The sequence below is a fragment of the Pongo pygmaeus genome, chromosome 14 (assembly GCF_028885625.2).
Source record: "Pongo pygmaeus isolate AG05252 chromosome 14, NHGRI_mPonPyg2-v2.0_pri, whole genome shotgun sequence".
In the NCBI taxonomy this organism is placed as follows: domain Eukaryota; kingdom Metazoa; phylum Chordata; class Mammalia; order Primates; family Hominidae; genus Pongo; species Pongo pygmaeus.
The window spans coordinates 105,337,510-105,357,396 of NC_072387.2; the positions used below are offsets into that span (position 1 = coordinate 105,337,510).

Consider the following 19,887-nt stretch of genomic DNA (forward strand, 5'->3'; position numbering starts at 1 on the left):
GACCTAGGTGATGGGTTAATAGATGCAACAAACCACCATGGCAAACATTTACCTGTGTAACAAACCTACACATCCGGCACAAGTACCCCAGAACTAAAAGTTAAAATTAAAAAGGAAATAACACGGTCTAACAAGGGCTGAGGAAGAGATGGGCCTTGGGTGCCCCAGGCAGCCTGCATGCCAAGTGATGAGGATGGGGGGCCAGGGAACAGCTCTGCCCTCGGCCGCTCACCACCCCGGGATCCTTCAGTCTAGACTGAGTAGTAATGGCAAATCCCATTCACATCATATTTCATTAGGTTCTCACGTGCCTCATTCAGCTGCCCTCTAACGAGAGCATGCATGAGAATCACCCAGAAGGGCTACGGGAACGGAAGGCCGAGGGCCGGGCACCGTCCCCAGAGCTCTGACTCGGCAGGTCAGGATGGGACTGAGAATTGCATTTCTCACAGGTTCCTGGGCCCTGCTATGCTGCTGGTTCAGGGACCACACCTGGAGAATCACCGGTGAACTCATTTCACAGAAAACCTTCAAAGGCCAGCTCTGCTGCCAGGCTGTTAAGCTTCGGAGGGAACAAACCCCTGCCCTGAAGGGGCTCACCCACAGTGAAGGAAACAGACATAAAAAATAAAGTATTAGAATGTAATACAATAGAACGGCGGTCCCCAACCTTTTTGGCACCAGGGACCGGTTTCGTGGAAGACAGTTTTTCCACGGACGGGGGTCGCAGGGTAGTTTCAGGATGATTCAAATGCATTATATTTATTGTGCAGGTTATTTTTATTACGATTACATTGTAATATATAATGAAATAATTATACAACTCACCATAATGTAGAATCAGTGGGAGCCCTGAGCTTGTTTTCCTGAAACTAGACTGTCCCATCTGGGGGTGATGGGAGACAGTGACAGATCATCAAGAGTGACAGGTCATCAGGCATTAGACTCTGATAAGGAGCAAGGAACCCAGATCCCTTGTATGTGCAGTTTGCAATAGGGTTCGTGCTCCTATGAGAATCTAATGCCCAACTGATCTGACAGGAGGCGGAGCTCAGGCGGTGATGTGAGCCATGGGGGGCAGCTGCAGATACAGATGAAGCTTCACTTGCCTGCCTGCCACTCACCTCCTGCTATGCAGCCTAGTTCCTAACAGGCCACAGACTGGTACCAGCCCATGGCCCAGGGGATGGGGACCCCTGCAATAAAACAAAGGCTCAAATGGAGGTTAGAGGAGGCTGCTATGAGCACAGAGTGGAGGAATGGGCCCACATCAGTCAGGAAAGATAAGAACAGATTAGCCACGGCTTCTAGCAGGGAAGAGAGTAGGAGAACAAATCCAAGAAGAAGCCATGTATTCAGAAACAGCAGGGAGGACTGCAAAGGCAATGGCCCTGTCTCAGTGAAACTGGGGAGGAAACCCATATGTAGAAAGGGATGGGGAGAAGAGAATGGAAAAGGCAAGCAGAGGTTGATAAGGGTTCCGAGGAGGAGAGAGACCTGGTAAGATCTGCCTTTTGGGAAGCTCATTCCAGGGGGTAGGGCGGAGGAAGATGGGGGCAGGGCGGGCATGGAGCCAGGCTGGAGAAGGCTGTTCTGTGCTGCAGGTGCCAGAGGGAGGCTTGAGCCCAGCAGAGGCAGGTGGGTGGAGGGCCTGAGCCTAATGGGATCTCAGGGATCTGCAGTATACATCTCACATCTTGGTGGAGAGGAGGGTTCAAAACTTGCAGTTCCCTTGTGTTTTGGCTTCACAGACAGAGTGAATCGGCTCCTCTCTGCTAAGGGGTCAAGGACACACATGCTGGTGCCACACAGAGGAGGAAACCTATAAGCCAGGAAGTAGGAGCACACACCCAGTGCTGTCCCACAACTCAGATCAGATGGCAGCAGCTCCCTGCCAGGGATTAAGAGCCCACCCCTGCCCTGTGCTCCCTTGCACTCTACATATTTGTAGGGATGGGGTCAGGGGACATCCCTGTGATTATGGAAGCTCCCTGGTTGGGAGAAATGACCTTGGTTCAAAAGGGGAGCACCTGGTCCCCAGCGACTGTAACCAGCCCTGCCTCCTGGGGACCTGGGCAGATCTGCTGAGCCTGATCTCTGCTAAGCTCAAGACAGGGGAGATGAGGCTCTGCAACTACCATCAGATGCCCCAGCCAATTCTCGGGGACAGAGTGCCAGAAGTTTTGCCAGTCCACCTCAGCTGTGCTGACTGAGCACTGGCCACCTGTGGGCTTCTCTGCTGCTCGCCTAGGGAGGGAAGTGGCCAGCAGGGTTTGAAAGAGTTTCAGTGCTGTTTGCTCCAATGGCTTCTGGGCCCCCGGTGAGGGTGACTGGTTTGGAGCTCCAGGAAGGTGGCAAGGGCTCCATTCCCACCTCATGTCCTCCAGCTGCCTTTCTCTGGGTGGCGTCTCAATGAAGCCAGCCTGGTGTCTATCCTTATGTGCTCTCATGATCCCAAGCCCACCTGCATGGGTCGGATGTCCCTGCATCTCTCTCTTTCTCTCTCTGTCTCTCTCTCTCCCTCTCTCTCCCTCTTTCCCTCTTTCTCTCTCTCTCTCTCTCTCACCCTCACCCTCTCTCCCTCTGCCTGTCGGGATTCAAGCACCATGGCTCTGCTGTGATGAGCACCATGGCTCTGCTGTGATGTGACTTATGATTGATGCTGCCCCCCGAGCGTGCTGGGTGGTCTTCTATGCTTGTCACAAATCTCTGCCATGTAATTCCACCCCCATCGCCCAGATTGCTTCCTTCCATGTGCCACTCCCCTTCTGGGCACTTGTGGTGATAGGACGTATGAGGGGAGGAGCTGGTTTGGGAGGCACAAAGGCATGATAAACTCGATTTTGAATATGTCAAATTTGATTTACAGGCAGGCTGACAGGATAGAGATGGATTGTCAGCATTTGGTTAGACATGTGTGGAGCTCAAGAGGGGAGCCTGAGCTGGTGTCTTAGTCTGTTCAGGCTGCTACAACAAAGTGCCTTAGATTGTGTCCTCACGTGGTGGCGGAAGTGAGGCAGCTCTCTGGAGCCTTCTGTATAAGGGCATTAATCCCATTAATGGGGGCTCCACCCTCAAGATCTAATCACCTCCCGAAGGCCCCACCTCCCAATGCCATCACCTTGGGCATTTGGATTTCAACGTGTGAATTTTGGAGGGACACAGATATTCAGACCATAGCAGCTGTGGGTAAAGATTCAAAGACTCAGGAACAGATAGGACCTCCCAGGCAGTGTGTGAAGGGCAAGGCTGGAACCCTGAACACCAGTGACAAGTAGGAGATGGAGAGAGAAAGGAAGATGCTACCATGTGGATGAAAAGGGGCTTTAACACATATTGCTCATGTGGCCTCACTATGAAATAACAGGACAGATGAAGTCACTGAGTCTCGGAGGCACCTTCACAATTTCTCACAGCTGTTAGTGGCAGAGCCAGGTCTCCAACTCCAAGTTCAGAATTTTTCTCCCTACATTTGTTCACTTATTCATTCAACAGTCACTGATTGAGATCTTTTCTGTGTGCGTGCAGGGTCTTGTGTTCATACCATGAGCAGCATAGCAGGGACCTGAGTAAGACTGGGAGGAGAGGCGGGATGCAGACAAGTTGGGAACCAGCCACACCTCTCCTCCTAGCAGGGGAGTTGCTGTAATAAGTTTTATTTTTATTCAGCTTTGGTGAGGCCAATAGATCAGATGACGACTCTCATTGAAGAGAGAGTTTCTTACTCTCAGATCTAAGAGAAGTGGGCACGCCACGCCATGCAGGGACACCCGGGGCAGCACGAGGGCTGGTCAAGAGGCAGAGGGAGAAGAGAACGTGGCCAGAGCCCTTATTATGGTTTCCATAGGAAGGAGTGGGCAAGGCAGGGTTAGCTAGTTCAGGACTGGCTAGTTTAAATCATTTCAGCAGGCTCTGGGGCATATGGGCTCTTCCTATTTGTCAGGTAGCTGGCCCTGGGTGATTAGGGCAGGGGGATAGTGACCTGGAGTGTGAGAACCAGATAAGGGAATTGGTTGGGATGAGAGCTCTGGGTTGGTTTTCATCTGAAAAGCACATCCCCCGGAGGACGCCTTCCAGGCGGAGTGGGACAGTGAGGGAGACATATTATTGGGTTGCACAGAGCAAGGTGTGTCCCGCAGATGCACGTGGGGTAGATGTTAAAGCAACAAGTTCACAGAAAGGAGAAACGTGGTTAACACAGAAGCAGAAAAGGAATGCAAAACAGCTAGAGAACAACTGCAAAGGTGCACATGCGTGGATGGTCTGTGGACCAGCAGGACCTGGGACTTAGAGAGGGAGCGTCTCAACCCCCCACCCGAGACCGAACGAATCTGAATCTGCAACACCCTCAGGTAACCCATGTGTATCTTAAGCCATGATAAGTACTGGCATCAGCTGCAGACAGGCCCGTGGACAGATGGAGGAGGAGGAGGAAAACGTGTGGTTCGTCAGGGAGGCTTCTTGGAGGAGTCCTCTAACAATGAAAGCCAGCTTCCATTTGAAAAGAAATGAGATCTTTTGCCTAAAACAGTGGTTCTCAAAATTGGCTGCAAATTGGAATCACCTGTTGTGTTTTAAAAAGCTCTGGAGGCCGGGCATAGTGGCTCATGCCTATAATCCCAGCACTTTGGGAGGCTGAGGCTGGCAGATCACTTGAGTCGGAGTTCAAGACCAGCCTGGCCAACATGGCAAAACATATCAACTAAAATAGAAAAAAAAAAAAATAGCTGGACATGGTGGTGCACGCCTGTAGTCCCAGCTACTTGGGAGGCTGAGACACGAGAATTGCTTGAGCCCAGGGAGCTGAGGTTGCAGTGAGCTGAGATCGCACCACCGCACTCCAGCCTGGACAACAGAGTGAGACTGTCTCAAAAATAAATAAGCAAGTAAATAAATAAATATAAAAAGCACTGATTCCTGCTTCCAAACACTGGAGATTCAGATTTAATTGAGATAAGGCCAGAATGTAGACAGTTTACAGAACTCCCTAGGTGATTTAAACATGCAGCCAAGTTAGAGAACCACTGGCCTTTGCCATATGGAAAATATAATGTGCTGTACCAGGACCAGAGAATAGAGTAACAGAGGAATCAGATGGTTTGAGAGCAAGACCAGGAGTGGGCAGGTCTGCCCGGTGGGTGGGATGAAGAGGAAGGGTGCGCCTAGGATCCTTCTCCCCTCCCGACCCCATTTGGCTTCCTGGGTCACATTCCTCAGCGCTTCCTTGATTCTCACCTGGATGCTTGTATTCTGCTTCCCCCTAGTGGTGACCTGCAGTATGGCACAGCTGTCGCTGGCGGTTTCATTAAGGTTCCGCGTTCATCATTAACCTGTGACAGTGAGTCCCAGGCTGTGGTCTCGACAGGTGGGATCATCCTAAGAATCACGTCTTGTGAGCATCTTGGCTGTGTGACTTCAGGAGTTGCTCCCTCACAAGGAGCCTTAGGGAGTTAGAGGTCACTGACCAAGCACTGCCCTGGCACAGGGCTGCAACTGCAGCCTAAGTGGCTTCCTGTGCATGAGGTTTAAGGAACTTTCATTTTATTAGCCAGTGGTTAAGTGCCTGTGAGAGCAATCATCAGAAGGTGGAGTGGTAGAAGATAACAAGCTTCCTAATAAACAGTGGCCACCGGCCGGGCGCGGTGGCTCATGCCTGTAATCCCAGCACTTTGGGAGGTCGAGGCGGGCGGATCATGAAGTCAGGAGTTCAAGACCAGCCTGGCCAACATGGTGAAACCCCATCTCTACTAAAAATATAAAAATTAGCCGGGTATGATGGCGGGTGCCTGTAATCCCAGCTACTTGGGAGGCTGAGGCAGGATAATTGCTTGAACCTGGGAGGCAGAGGTTGCAGTGAGCCGAGATCACGCCATTGCACTCCAGTCTGGGTGACAGAGCAAGACTCTGCCTCAGGAAAAAAAAATGGCCACCACTTAGATCTTTGTGGCAAGAATGAGTTTTACTTAATTATCACATTTCATTCCAATGACAAGCCTGAAGGTATTAGGATTGTCAAATATTTTTATTGCAAATATGCATTACTAAGGCTTATTTTTTTAAAAAAATACTTAGCTGTATAAAGTCATATTCTTCTCTGAGATGGACATTTAGCAAAAACAAAGTCACAGATTTAATATTATAGTTAGTCATGAATAAATGTTTTCAAATTATGAGTGAGAAAGAACATTAACTAGAGAAAACATTGCTACATCACTTTCAAAATAAGCATGTATTTTAAACAGACATGGTTTGCAGAAGAGGATTCTCATCTTACAGATAAGAAAACAAACCTGGAGACCTTAAGGAACTTGATCAATGTCACATAGCCGGTGACAGATGCAGGGTTTGAACCCACATTGGTTGGACGTCACTGTCTGTATGTACAGCTCCTCCCACGTCCCCTGCAAGAGTCCAGGGGTTCTTGCCTGCTCAAGAGTTTGCAACAGAGACTTCACCTGAATCCCTGATTGAGTCTCTGTGGTTCCTCCAAGCTCCCCTAGTTCCTCTTTGTATTAGTCCATCTTCACACTGGTGATGAAGACACACCCGAGACTGCGGAATTTATAAAGGAAAGAGGTTTAATGGACTCATAGTTCCACATGGCTAGGGAGACCTCACAATCATGGCGGAAGGCAAGGAGGAACGTCACATCCTACGTGGTGGCAGGGAAGAGAAAACTTGTGCTGGGGAGCTCCTTCTTAAAGAACCATCAGATCTTGTGAGACTCACGATCACAAAAACAGCATGGGAATGATCCGCCCCCATGATTCAATTACCTCCCACCGTGTCCCTCCCACGACACATGGGAATTGTAGGAGCTATAATTCAAAACGAGATTTGAGTGGGGACACAGCCAAACCGTATCTCTCTTCTTTCCAATTTCACATTGACTCAGACACTTCCTTCAGTAGAGCAGTCTCTGAAGGCCCCATATTAGAGTTAGAATACCCTTGCCCAGTCCTGGCAGAAAACTTCTCTCTGCAACTCATGCCCAGAGCTGGGTTCAGGCCAGATGGGGAAGAAAGATAATGAGAGAAATAGGAAGCGTTTGAAGCTGGCAGCCAGCGTGGTCCCCTGACTTGGCTGGTTCCTTTTGTTCTCCCCTGAAGCTCCTGCCCACTGGGAGCCAGCTCCTGTCCACCCTACCCCAGTTACAAGAGTTCCTGAAACTCTGGTGTGAACCAGAACCACTGGGAAACTTGTTAGAATGCAGATCCTTTGGTTCCACCCTCAAAAATTCTGATTCAGGATAATCAAAAGCGGGACCCAGGAATTTGCATTTTAAGCAAACAACCCATGTGAATTCTGCCGCAGGGGGTCCTCAGAACACACGTTGAGAAACATTCAATAGACATACTATTCGCATTCATGGGTCCTGGGTCAAAAGTACCAATGAAGGCCCATAAGCTATGTTGAAATATTTAGAAGTTATCTATCAAGTGAATAAACTGTCAAATATGTATACATAACTACATGGCAGGCTAGAATTCCTGGGCTCTAGAGCCCAAGCCAGAAGGTAATGGGACAGCAAGAGCTAACCCCCAGCCACCATCCTTCCCCTTTGTCTTCCCACTTTATGCCATGAGGAACTTGCTGCTTGAGCAAGAGGACACACCATCCATAAATTCAAGCACAGTCACTCTCCGTCCACCCTGTAACAGCTGCATCTTGACCACCTATTGGGCTAGAATGGACCCCAGAGAGGAAGCTGGCATTGACACTGGAGGCAGAAAATTCCCAGGCACTCAGAGCATGGCCTAGATGGGGAAGAGGTTCCAGAAGGATGCATGCCCTTGACCTTGCGGACTGCCTGCACTGAGGAGGGGGAAGCAGAGGATGGCCAGAGCAAAGCCCTCTAAGCTGACATTTCTCCAACATTCATGGGAATAGAAATTTCCTGGGATGTGAATCAGCAGGTCTAGGGCAGGGACCAAGATTCTGAGTTTCTAACAGCCTCCCAGGTAAAGCTGGTGAGGCTGGTCTTCAGACCACAGAGTGAAGCAGCAAAGCTGTAAAGCAGGGGTCAGTACCAGGTAGTAAACTTTTAGTCTCTGAGGGCCATGTGGTTTCTGTGGCAATTATTCAACTCTGCTGTTGGGCACGAGAGCAGCCACAGATGATATTTAAGAGAATGAGCATGGCTGGGCTCCAGGAAAACTTTACTTGTGAACACTGAAATTTGAATTTCAGATAATCTTCCTGTGTTGCAAAATCTTCTTTTGGGTCCTTTCAATTATTTAAAAATGTAAAAACTCGATCAGGCACAGTAGCTCATGTCTGTAATCCCAGCACTTTGGGAGGCCGAAGTGAGTGGATCACCTGAGATCAGGAGTTGGACACCAGCCTGAGCAACATGTCAAAACCCCATCTCTACTAAAAATACAAAATTAGCTGGGTGTGGTGGTGCCTGTCTGTAATCCCAGTTACTTGGGAGGCTGAGGCAGGAGAATCACTTGAACCCAGGAGGCGGAGGTTGCAATGAGCGAAGATCGCACCACTACACTCCAGCCTGGGCGACAGAGTGAGACTCTGCGTCAAAAAAGTAAAAACTCAATCATAACGTAACTTAATTGTACATTTAAAAATAAAAGAGTATAATTGGATTGTTTGTAACACTAAGGATAAATGCTTGAGGGGATGGATACCCCATGTTACATGATGTGCTTATTTCACATTGCATGCCTGTATCAAAACATCCCACGTACCCCATAAATATATACACCTACTATGTACCCACAACAATTACAAATTTAAAAATTTACAAAAGATTTTTAAAATGTAAAAAACGTTTTTTACATAGGCTATACAGAAACAGGTCTGGATGGGGAGGTTAGATTTGGCCCAAAGTCTGTAGTTTGTTGACCCCTTCTCTAATATATATGGCCCAAGTCAGGCACCGCGCAAGGCTGGGTCTAAGAGCTGTGCTGATCTACAAAGCCCACATGAAGCTGCTGTGGCAGAAAGGGTCTAGAGCCTCACTGAGTCATGTCTTTTGGGGGTAGATGGGGTTTCTAGGTGCCCATCAAATCACACCTTCTCCGGCTGCCTTCAGTGCACACCTATGAGACCAATCTTGCTGATTCAGCGCAGGAAGTCTAGTCCAGATCCACTCTGCTGTGTTACCCAGGAGCTCAGATTCAGTCTCAGAACCATCTGGATTGTTTTATTCTCATGATGTACTTAATCATGATTGAAGTATAAATGAATAAGCTGGCTGGTCATGGTGGCTCACACCTGTAATCCCAGCACTTTGGGAGGCTGAGGTGAGTGGATCACCTGAGGTCAGGAGTTTGAGACCACCCTGGCCAACATGGTGAAACCCCCATCTCTACTAAAAATACAAAAAATTAGCCGGGTGTGGTGGCGTGTGTCTGTAATCCCAGCTACTCCGGAGGCTAAGACAGGAGAATCCCTTGAACCCAGGAGGCAGAGGTTGCAATGAGCCAAGATCGTGCCACTGTATTCCAGCCTGGGCAACAAGAGCGAAACTCCATCTCAAAAATAAATAAATACATAAATAAGCCCATTAAACATCACAAATTTAATGTGAGGCCAACATTCTTACTGGTGAGAAATGATTCTCCATCGTTCTTGGGAGAAAGTGACGCTGCCCGTCCTCAGGCCTGGGAGCTGCTGAGGAGGGGAGAGTGAGGAGGTTGGTTTGTGTAAAAGGCGTGGGCACTGCCACTCTGTGCAGATTCCTGGAGGATTCACCTGACTACTTATTGATTTTTCATTGAACAGCTTTCTCCTCATTCAGACTGTGGGCTCTCTGAGAAGATGGGGAAACATTATTTGGGGGATTTACCCTTAGGGTGAAAATTATCTAAGCTTGTTTCTCAATTTCCCTCTCCTCCCCTCATTTCCCATCTCTAATTTTTTTTTCTTTCTTTTTTATTAAAATTTTTTGTAGAGACATGGTCTCACTATGTTGCCCAGGCTGGTCTTCAACTACTGAGCTCAAGCAATCCTCCTGCCTTGGCCTCCCAAAGTGCTAGGATTATAGGCATGACCCACTGTGCCCAGTCTCTTAATTTTTTAAGCATCACAGGTTGTATCCCCAGAAACCAGACTCTAAAGAGGCATTTCATGAAGGGGTCCCTGTGGGAGGGACCACACCTGTGGAAGGTAGGGGACAGAAGCAGGAGTGGGCAGAGCAGTGACGATGAGCTACAACCCAAGGCTGACAGTCTCAGCAAACCTCACCAAGAGCTCTGGAGTTAGGTGGACTTTCAGAAACATGCCAAGCATGGCTGAGCTGGCCAAGCCCTTATGCTCCACCATCCATTGGTCACTCGATATGAGCTTCCCCAGGCACGAGTGTGCTATGGTCTGAATATCTGTGTCCCTCCAAAACTCGTATGTTAAAATCCTAACCCCCAAGGTGATGGTATTGGGATGTGGGGCCTTTGGGAGGTGATTAAGTCACAAGGATGGAGCCCTCGGGATGAGATTAGTGCCCTTATAGAAGACACCCCAGAGAGGTCCCTCCCTTATCCCTTCCACCATGTAAGGATACAGTAAGAAGACATTGTCTATCAGTTAGGAAGCCAACCCTCACCAGACATCAAATTTGCTGATGCCTTGACTTTGGACTTCCCAGCCTCTAGAATTGTGAGAAATACATTTCTGTTGTTTTTGAACTACTTAGTCTCTGGTAGGACAGCAGCCCAAAAGGACAAAGATAGGGCATGTCCTTGGGTGAGGCAGCTCTCTGCAGCTCAGGCACTTTCTGAGAGGGCTAAGAGCTACAGGCTGACTGCAGCAGCACTTCTAGCAGCTGGGGCCTGATGTCCTTCACTGTCCTTTCCGGGCAGCATATCACAGTATCCACTTCACACCACTTGGCTATCATTCTGTTCAGATACTTCTTGACTGGTCTTTCTACTTCTAATTTGTTCCATGTAGAATGTATCCTAAACACTACCTCCCTAATCTTTCTTAAAGGAAAATATTGGTAAAATATTTCATAATCTGTCATTATGAATAATTTTATATGTCATTCCCTGAAAAGAGGTGTTACAAGGTCAAGTTTTTTCAGTTATGCAGGAAATGTAAGTGTGTAAAGAAGCAGGATGAGGCCAGGTGTGGTGGCTCACGCCTGCAATCCCAGCACGTTGGGAGGCCAAGGTGGGCGGATCCCTTGAGGTCAGGAGTTCAAGACCAGCCTGGCCAACATGGTGAAACCCCGTCTCTACTAAAAATACAAAAAAAAAAAAAAAAAAACCCACAAAAATTAGCCGGGTGTGGTGGCGAGCACCTGCAGTCCCAGCTACTTGGGAGGCTGAGGCACAAGAATCGCTTGGACCCAGGAGGTGGAGGTTGCATTGAGCCAAGATTGTGCCACTGCACTCCAGCCTGGGTAACAAAGTGAGATCCTGTCTCAAAAAAAAAAAAAAAAAAAGAAGCAGGGTGCAATACAACATGGTATGATGGGGTCTTATTTAGCTTGATTTAGTTTGCCTCCATTTTACCCCACTCATGAGGGACGGATTCCCGCCCTAGGGTTGAGAGGATGGTTGAATGTACGACACCTAACCCTAGACAGACGGGACGGGCAGCAGGTAATTAGTCACATATGCTCATGGCCCGGGGAGGACGACACTGCCCCACACAGAGCCATGTGGGGGTTGCAGTTGGGAACAGAGTGAACCACCAGGAACTGTGGGAGGCAGGCTTTGTAGTAATAAGAGGGCGATGTGCCCCTGGTTCCTGTAGGAGGATGTGTTTGGTTTGCTTGGATAATTCTACAGGCTGATGGGGACCTGAAGCCTAGCACTGCACCTGGTCCCTTTGATAAGGAGGGTTGCTTGGCTAGAGGACCTTATCCACCAGGAGCAGCGTGGGGGGAGAACTTGCAGTTAATCCATTTGAGCCTCTGTACCCTGATTTTACCAGTCTTCATGGTCAAGGCAGCACTTAGTTTTGAATCTTAATTTCAGGCCTTACACCACAGGTCTGTGAGTCATTGGAGCTGAATTTCCTATCCAAACGCATTCAAAATTATTTTCAAATCTGATCTGGCCAAACAGAATTCTACCGTTCATCACTGCTGGTTTTCAAGCCTGGGCCCACTCCAGATTCCCTAGAATGGCACATCAGGACATTCCTAATCAGGCCTAATCCATATCTCCTTTCTCATCATGCCTGCTAAATTTCAGCCTGAGTTCACACACATTCACTGGACAAATTGTGTTTTTGGCACACACGGCTGTATGTTTTTCCTCATTCTATTTCCTCCAGATAAGGACTAGAAATTCTAGCCATGCTTTGAGGCCAACTCAAATGTAACCTCCTCTGGGGTGACCTTCCTGGGCATTGCAGGACAAGTGCCTGGATGGCCTTGATAACCCAGCTCTTCCCCAATTTTTCACTTGTAGTTCTCAGAATAACTCTAGAATGTGCTGGAAACAACATTCTGAGATAAGGAAAAGCTGTCCGGAACATGCCAGATTCTGTTTCTGTTCCTCTTAGAACAAGATGTCCTCTAATGCTGTGGTCCAGTGATCCCAGCTTCCCCCCAAGGTATAAAACCCAGAGTGGAGTGCTTTCAGAGTGCCTCAGCTGCAGTGCATCTGCGATGAATAAAGTTGCTTTGCCTAACTTGTTCTGTGAGTGTTCTGTCTCACACAACTCCTGCAAGTGGTAGAAACTGCAGCCCAAGATGCAATAGGTGCATTTTGGGAGGCCGATGTGGGTGGATCACTTGAGGTCAGGAGTTTGAGACCAGCCTGGCCAACATGGCAAAACTCCATCTCTACTAAAAATACAAAAATTAGCCGGGCATGGTGGCGTGCACCTGTAGTCCCAGCTACTCTGGAGGCTGAGGCAGGAGAATCACTTGAACCTGGGAGGTGGAAGTTACAGTGAGCCAAGATCACGCCACTGCACTCCAGACTGGGTGACACAGTGAGACCCCATCTCAAAAAAAAAATAGATGCAATTGTTGGAAGTATCTGGACTCCTCTTCCTGGTGGTTGGCATAGTGATGATCTTTGCTATCCTCCATGTAGTGGGATCTCCCCTGGAATTGGTAACCAGAGTACAGTGAACCTGCCTCACAGGCATCTCAAATAGAATGAAAGGTGCCTTGCTTTTTATTCCTGAAGCGTTTTCTTTTTCCATCCTGGCCATATGATTCAGTAGCCACATTTTAGCCTCTCAGTTGTGCATGTGCCTCCACCCGGCCGAGTTGTGAGCTCTTTGGGGAGGCGGAACTACATTCTCCCTTCACAGCCTCAGTGCTCAACATGGTGCCTGATACTTGCGTGCTCAATCAATGAGTTGCACATGGAAAACTTAAAGAAATAAGGTTTTTGGTGGAGAAAAGAGGTTGAAAGTCATGGCCAAAGTGAAGTGGAGATTTTGCTGTTGTCGCTGTGCTACTGTCTTTGTGTTGTGTTTCGCATGGATTTGAACTGTCCGTGTCCAGCCTGTTGCTCTTTAGCATGATTCTAACCTACACCTATGGGTGTTCTCTGCATCTATCTCCTGATTAAGCACATGCTATTCTCACGGGCCATTTGTTCTGGCAGCCTATGATGTCATTTCTAGGAGAACACTCTTGTCCAGTCTCTGCTATCCTAGCATCCTCTTGCTCAAAACTGAAGTTTCCCAAGAAGACTATCTCCTGTTTGCAGGATTTACTTTTCTATTTTTCCCTTAGAGGGTTGCCTATGAAGAGAACTTTACACAGATATAAAGTCTTCACAAAATCATTTTTGAGTATTGAGTACAAATAATGCTGAAGACTGGCTGAAGAGTATGTTATTACTGCTCTAAGCTTTGCATTTGGGTTCATCTGTGGAAGCATAGTAATTCTTGAAATTTCCTCTGCACTTCTCTTAGTTTATCTCTTTCTGTAATATAGAAGTTATTCATGTTCACATTTTATCTTCCCTCCTAGACCAGGAGTTTTGTTAGGAAAAAAAGAAATTTTTCATTATAGAAGATTTGAAACACATACAAAAATAACAGAGAAGAGTACAAACTCTCACCCACTTCATGAACTCATGGGCAATCTTGTCACATCTATACTCCCATTCCCTGTGGTTCTAATTTTTTCTAATTTTTTAATTTTTGAGACGAGATCTCACTCTGTTGCCCAGGGTGGAGTGCACTGGCGTGATGATGGTTCACTGCAGCCTTGACCTCCCAGATTCAAATGACCCTCCCACCTCAGCTTCCTGAGTAGCTAGGACTACAAGAGCACACTACCATGCCTGGTTAATTAAAAACAATGTTTTTGTAGAGACAGGGTCTCACTGTGTTGCTCAAGCTGGTCTTGAACCCCTGGGCTCAAGTGATCCTCCTGCCTCAGCCTCCCAAAGTGCTAGGATTATAGGCATGAGCCACTGCGCCTGGCCTAATTTTTTTTTTTTTTTTTTTTTTTTGAGATGGAGTCTTGCTCTGTCACCCAGGCTGGAGTGCAGTGGCGTGATCTCGACTCACCACAACCTCCACCTCCCGGGTTCAAGCAATTCTCTACGTCAGCCTCCCAAGGAGCTGGGATTACCAGTGCCTGCCACCATGTCCAGCTAATTTTTGTATTTTTAGTAGAGACGGGGTTTCACCATCTTGGCCAGGCTGGTCTCAAACTCTTGACCTGGGCGACAGAGTGAGACCCCATCTCAAAAAAAAAAAAAAGAAAGATGCAATTGGCGAAAGTATCCACCCACCTCAGCCTCCCAACGTAATAGAATTACAGGTGTGAACCACCATGCCCGGCCTCAAATTTTTTTTTTTAACAATTTTTTAACAATTTTTTTTTCGTAAGTTATTGGGGTACAGGTGGTATTTGTTTACATGAATAAATTCTTTAGTGGTGATTTGTGAGATTTTGGTGCATCCATCACACAAGCAGTATACACTGCACCATATTTGTGGTCTTTTATCCCTCGCCCCCCTCCCACTCTTCCCCGCAAGTCCCCAAAGTCCATTGTATCATTCTTATGCCTTTGCATCCTCATAGCTTAGCTCCCACATATCAGTGAGAACATACGATGTTTGGTTTTCCATTCCTGAGTTACTTCACTTAGAATAATAGTCTTCAGTCTCATCCAGGTCACTGCAAACGCTGATAATTCATTTCTTTTTATGGCTGCATAGTATTCCATCATATATATATATATATGCCACTATATATATACCACAATCTCTTTATCCACTTGTTGATTGATAGGCATTTGGGTTGGTTCCAGGATTTTGCAATTGTAAATTGTGCTGCTGTAAACATGCATATGCAAGTATCTTTTTGGTGTAATGACTTCTTTTCCTCAAGTAGATACCCAGTAGTGGGATTGTTGGATCAATGGATCAAATGGTAGTTCTACTTTTTGTTCTTTTTTTTTTTTTTTTTTTGAAACAGAGTTTCTCTCTTGTCACCCAGGCTAGAGTGCAATGGCATGATCTCTGCTCACTGCAACCTCTGGCTCCTGGGTTCAAGTAATTCTCCTGCCTCAGCCTCCCGAGAAGCTGGGATTCAGGCACTCACCACCATGCCAGGCTAGTTTTACTTTTTAGTAGAAATGGGGTTTCACCATGTTGGCCAGGCTTGTCTCGAACTCCTGACCACAGGTGATCCACCTGCCTTGGCTTCCCAAAGTGCTGGGATTACAGGTGTAAGCCACCACGCTTGGCCCTACTTTTAGTTCTTTAAGGACTCTCTACACTGTTTTCCATAGTGGCTGTTTATACTGTTTTCCACTGTGGCTAGTTTACATTCCCACCAGCAGTGCAGAAGTGTTCCCTGTTCACTGCATCCATGCCAACGTCTACTGCTTTTTTTTAATTTTTTGATTATGGCCATTCTTGCAGAAGTGAGGTGGTATTGCATTATAGTTTTGATTTGCATTTCCCTGATCATTAGTGATGTTGAGCATTCTTTCATATGTTTGTTGGCCATTTATATATCTTCTTTTGAGAGTTGTCTGTTCATGTCCTTGGGCCACTTTTTGATGGGATTTTTTTTTCTTACTCATTTGAGTTTGTTGTATATTCTGGATATTAGTCCTTTGTCAGATGTATAGATTGTGAACATTTTCTCCCACTCTGTGGGTTGTCTGTTTACTGTGCTGACTGTTCCTTTTACCATGCAAAAGTTCTTTAGTTTAATTAGGTCCTAGCTATTTATCTTTGTTTTTATTGCATTTGTTTTTGGGTTCTTGGTCATGAAATCCTTGCCTAAGCCAATGTCTAGAAAGGTTTTTCCAGTGTTATCTTCTACAATATTTATAGTTTCAGGTCTTAGGTTTAAGTCCTTAATCCATCTTTAGTTGATTTTTGTTTAAGGTGAGAGATGAGGATCCAGTTTCATTTTCCTACATGTGGCTAGCCAATTATCCCAACACCATTTATTGAAAATGGTGTCCTTTCCCCCACTTTATGATTTTGTTTGCTTTGTCGAAGATCAGTTGGCTATAAGTATTTGGGTTTATTTCTGGGTTCTCTATTCTGTTCCATTGGTCTATGTGCCTATTTTTATACCAGTACCATGCTGTTTTGGTGACTATGGCTTTATAGTATAGTTTGAAATCAGGTAGTGTGATGCCTCCAGATTTGTTCTTTTTGCTTAGTCCTGGTTTGGCTATGTGGGCTCTGTTTTGGTTCCACATGAATTTTAGAATAGTTTTTTCCAACTCTGTGAAGAATGATGGTGGTATTTTGATGGGGATTGCATTGAATTTGTAGATTGCTTTTGGCAGTATGGTCATTTTCACAATATTAATTCTACCCATCCATGAGTGTGGGATGTGTTTCCATTTGTTTGTGTCATCTATGACTTCTTTCAGCAGTGTTTTGTAGTTTTCCTTGGAGAGGGCTTTCGACTCTGTATCCCAGGGGTTTTGATAGGTTGTGTCGTTATTGTCATTCAGTTCAAAGAATTTTTAAATTTCCATCTTGATTTTGTTTTTGACCCAATGCTCATTCAGGAGCAGATTATTTGATTTCCATGTATTTGCATGGTTTTGAAGGTTCCTTTTGGAGTTGAATTCCAGTTTTATTCCACTATGGCCTGACAGAGTGCTTGATATAATTTCAATTTTCTTAAATTTATTAAGGCTCATTTTGTGGCCTATCACATGGTCTATCTTGGAGAAAGTTCCATGCTCTGTTGAATAGAATGCAGTTGTTGGATGAAATGTTCTGTATATATCTGTTAAGTCCATTTGTTCCAAGGTATGGTTTAAATCCATTGTTTCTTTATTGACTTTCTGTCTTGATGACCTGTCTAGTGCTGTTAGTGGAGTATCGAAGTCCTCCACTGTTATTGTGTTGCTGTCTATCTCATTTCTTAGGTCTAATAGTAATTGTTTTATAAATTTTGGAGCTCCAGTGTTAGGTGCATATATGTTTAGGATTGTGATAGCTTCCCGTTGGACAAGGTCTTTTTACCATTAATGTCCCTCTTTGTCTCTTTTAACTGCTATTGCTTTAAAGTTTGTTTTGTCTAATATAAGAATAGCTACCCCTGCTCGTTTTTGGTGTCCATTTGCATGAAATGCCTTTTTCCACCCCTTTACTTTAAGTTTATGTGAATCCTTATGTGTTAGGTGAGTCTCCTGAAGGCAGCAGAGAGTTGGTTGGTGAGTTCTTATCCATTCTGTGGTTCTTCTTTTAAATGGAGCATTTAGGCCATTTATATTCAATATTGTATTGAAATGTGAGGTCCTGTTGCATTCATCATGCTCTTTGTTGCCTGCGTACTTTGGTTTTTTTGTTTTGTTTTGTTTTTCCTTTTTGCTTTTTAACTTGTATTTTTGTTTTGTAGGTCCTGTGTAATTTATGCTTTAAAGAGGTTATGTTTTGATGTGTTTCCAGGATTTGTTTCAAGATGTAGAGCTTCTTTTAGCAGTTCTTGTGGTGGTGGCTTGGTAATGGAGAATTCTCTAAGCATTTGTTTGTCTGAAAACAACCGAATCTTTCCTCCATATATGATGCTTTGTTTCACTGGATACAAAATTCTTGGCTGATAATTGTTTTGTTTGAGGAGGCTGAAGATAGGGCTCCAATCCCTTCTAGCTTGTAGGGTTTCTGCTGAGAAATCTACTGTTAATCTGAGAGGTTTTCTTTTATAGGTTACCTGCTGCTTCTGTCTCACAGCTCTTAAGATTCTTTCCTTTGTCTTAATTTTGGATAACCTGATGACAATGTGCCTAGGTGAAGATCTTTTTGTGACGAATTTCTTAGGTGTTCTTTGTGCTTCTTGTATTTGGATGTCTAGGTCTCTAGCAAGGCTGGGAAAATTTTCCTCAACTATTCCCCCCAAATATGTTTTCCAAGCTTTTAAATGGAGCCTTTAGGCCATTTATATTCAATATTGTATTGAAATGTGAGGTCTTCCTCCTCAGGAACATTGATTATTCTTAGGTTTGGTCATTTAACATAATCCCAGACTTCCTGGAGGCTTTGTTCATATTTTCTTATTCTTTTTTCTTTGTCTTTGTTGGACTGTGTTAATTTGAAGACCTTGTCTTCAAGCTCTGAATTTCTTTCTTCTGCTAGTTCAATTCTATTGCTGAGACGTTCCAAAGCATTTGACATTTCTAAAAGTATGTCCAAAATTTCCTGAATTTTTAAATTATTTTTTCTGTAAGCTATCTATTTCCTTGAATATTTCTCCCTTTACTTCTTGTATCATTTTATGGATACTTTTGCATTGGGCTTCTCCTTTCTCTGGCCCCTCCCTGATTAGCTTAATAACTAACCTCCTGAATTCTTTTTCAGGTAAATCCGGGATTTCTTCTTGGTTTGGATCCATTGCTGGTGAACTAGTGCGATTTTTTGGGGGTATTGAACAGCATTGTTTTGTCATATTACCAGGGTTGATTGTCTGGCTCCTTCTCACTTGGATAGGCTCTGTCAGAGGGAAGGTCTAGGGCTGAAGGCTGTTGTTCAGATTCTTTTGTCCCATGGGGTGTTCCCTCGATGTAGTACTCCCCCCTTTTTCCTGTGGATGTGGCTTCCTGTGAGCCAAACTGCAGTGATTATTGTCTCTTTTCTGGGTCTAGCCACCCAGTGAGTCTAGCCAGCTCCAGGCTGATATTGGGGGTTGTCTGCACGGAGTCCTGTGATGTGAACCGTCTATGGGTCTCTCAGCCATGGATACCAGCGCCTGTTCCAGTGGAGGTGGAGGAGGGTATAATGGACTCCGTGAGGGTCCTTAACTTCGGTGGTTTAATGCTCTATTTTTGTGCTGGTTGGCCTCCTGCCAGGAGGTGGTGCTTTCCAGAAAGCATCAGCTGTAGTAGTGTGGAAAGGGACTGGTGGTGGTTGGGGCCCTAGAACTCCCAAGATTAAATGCCCTTTGTCTTTCCCTACCAGGGTGGGTAGGGAAGGACCATAAGTTGGGGGCGGGGTTAGGTGTGTCTGAGCTGACTCTCCTTGGGCAGGTCTTGCTTCAGCTGCTGTGGGGGATGGGGGTGGGATTCCCAGGTCACTGGAATTGTGTACCTAGGAGGATTATGGCTGCCTCTGTTGAGTCATGCAGGTTGTCAGGGACGTTGGGGAAAGCCGGCAATCACAGGCCTCACCCAGCTCCCACACAAAGCGAAGGGTCGGCCTCACTCCCACCGTTCCTCCCCCAACAGCCTCGAGCCTGTCTTCCGGGTGGAGGGTGAGATGGGCTTGAAAACTTGCCCAAGGCTTTTCGCCTCCCAGCTGTGGAAGAAAAGGGCTTCAGTTCTTCCCCCTGCATGTGAAGTCTGCACACCAGATTCATGCTCTCCCCCAGGTTCTGGCCAGGAGGCTTCTTGCCCCTTTCAAATTGTTATAAAGTTCAGCTAGAGAATTCCTTCTCCCTATGGAGTTTTACCCCCTGCTCCTCTGGCCACCCTCCTGATGGATTCCTGTGGTGTCAGGCAGGAATGGGCTGCTTGGGAACCCAAC

General features: G+C 46.1%; 1 protein-coding gene and 1 long non-coding RNA gene across 3 annotated transcripts in view; one reads left to right on the plus strand and one right to left on the minus strand.

Annotated features, from left to right (window-relative positions):
• Positions 1–19,887, plus strand: part of CLDN10 (claudin 10) — a 147,905-nt gene that overhangs the window by 39,091 nt on the left and 88,927 nt on the right. The gene's annotated exons all lie outside the window — the stretch shown is intronic.
• Positions 6,254–19,887, minus strand: part of LOC134738039 (uncharacterized) — a 57,384-nt gene continuing 43,750 nt past the window's right edge. The window contains exon 3 of the long non-coding RNA XR_010123510.1: positions 6,254–6,552. This is a non-coding gene — a long non-coding RNA (uncharacterized LOC134738039). The remainder of the gene's footprint in view (positions 6,553–19,887) is intronic.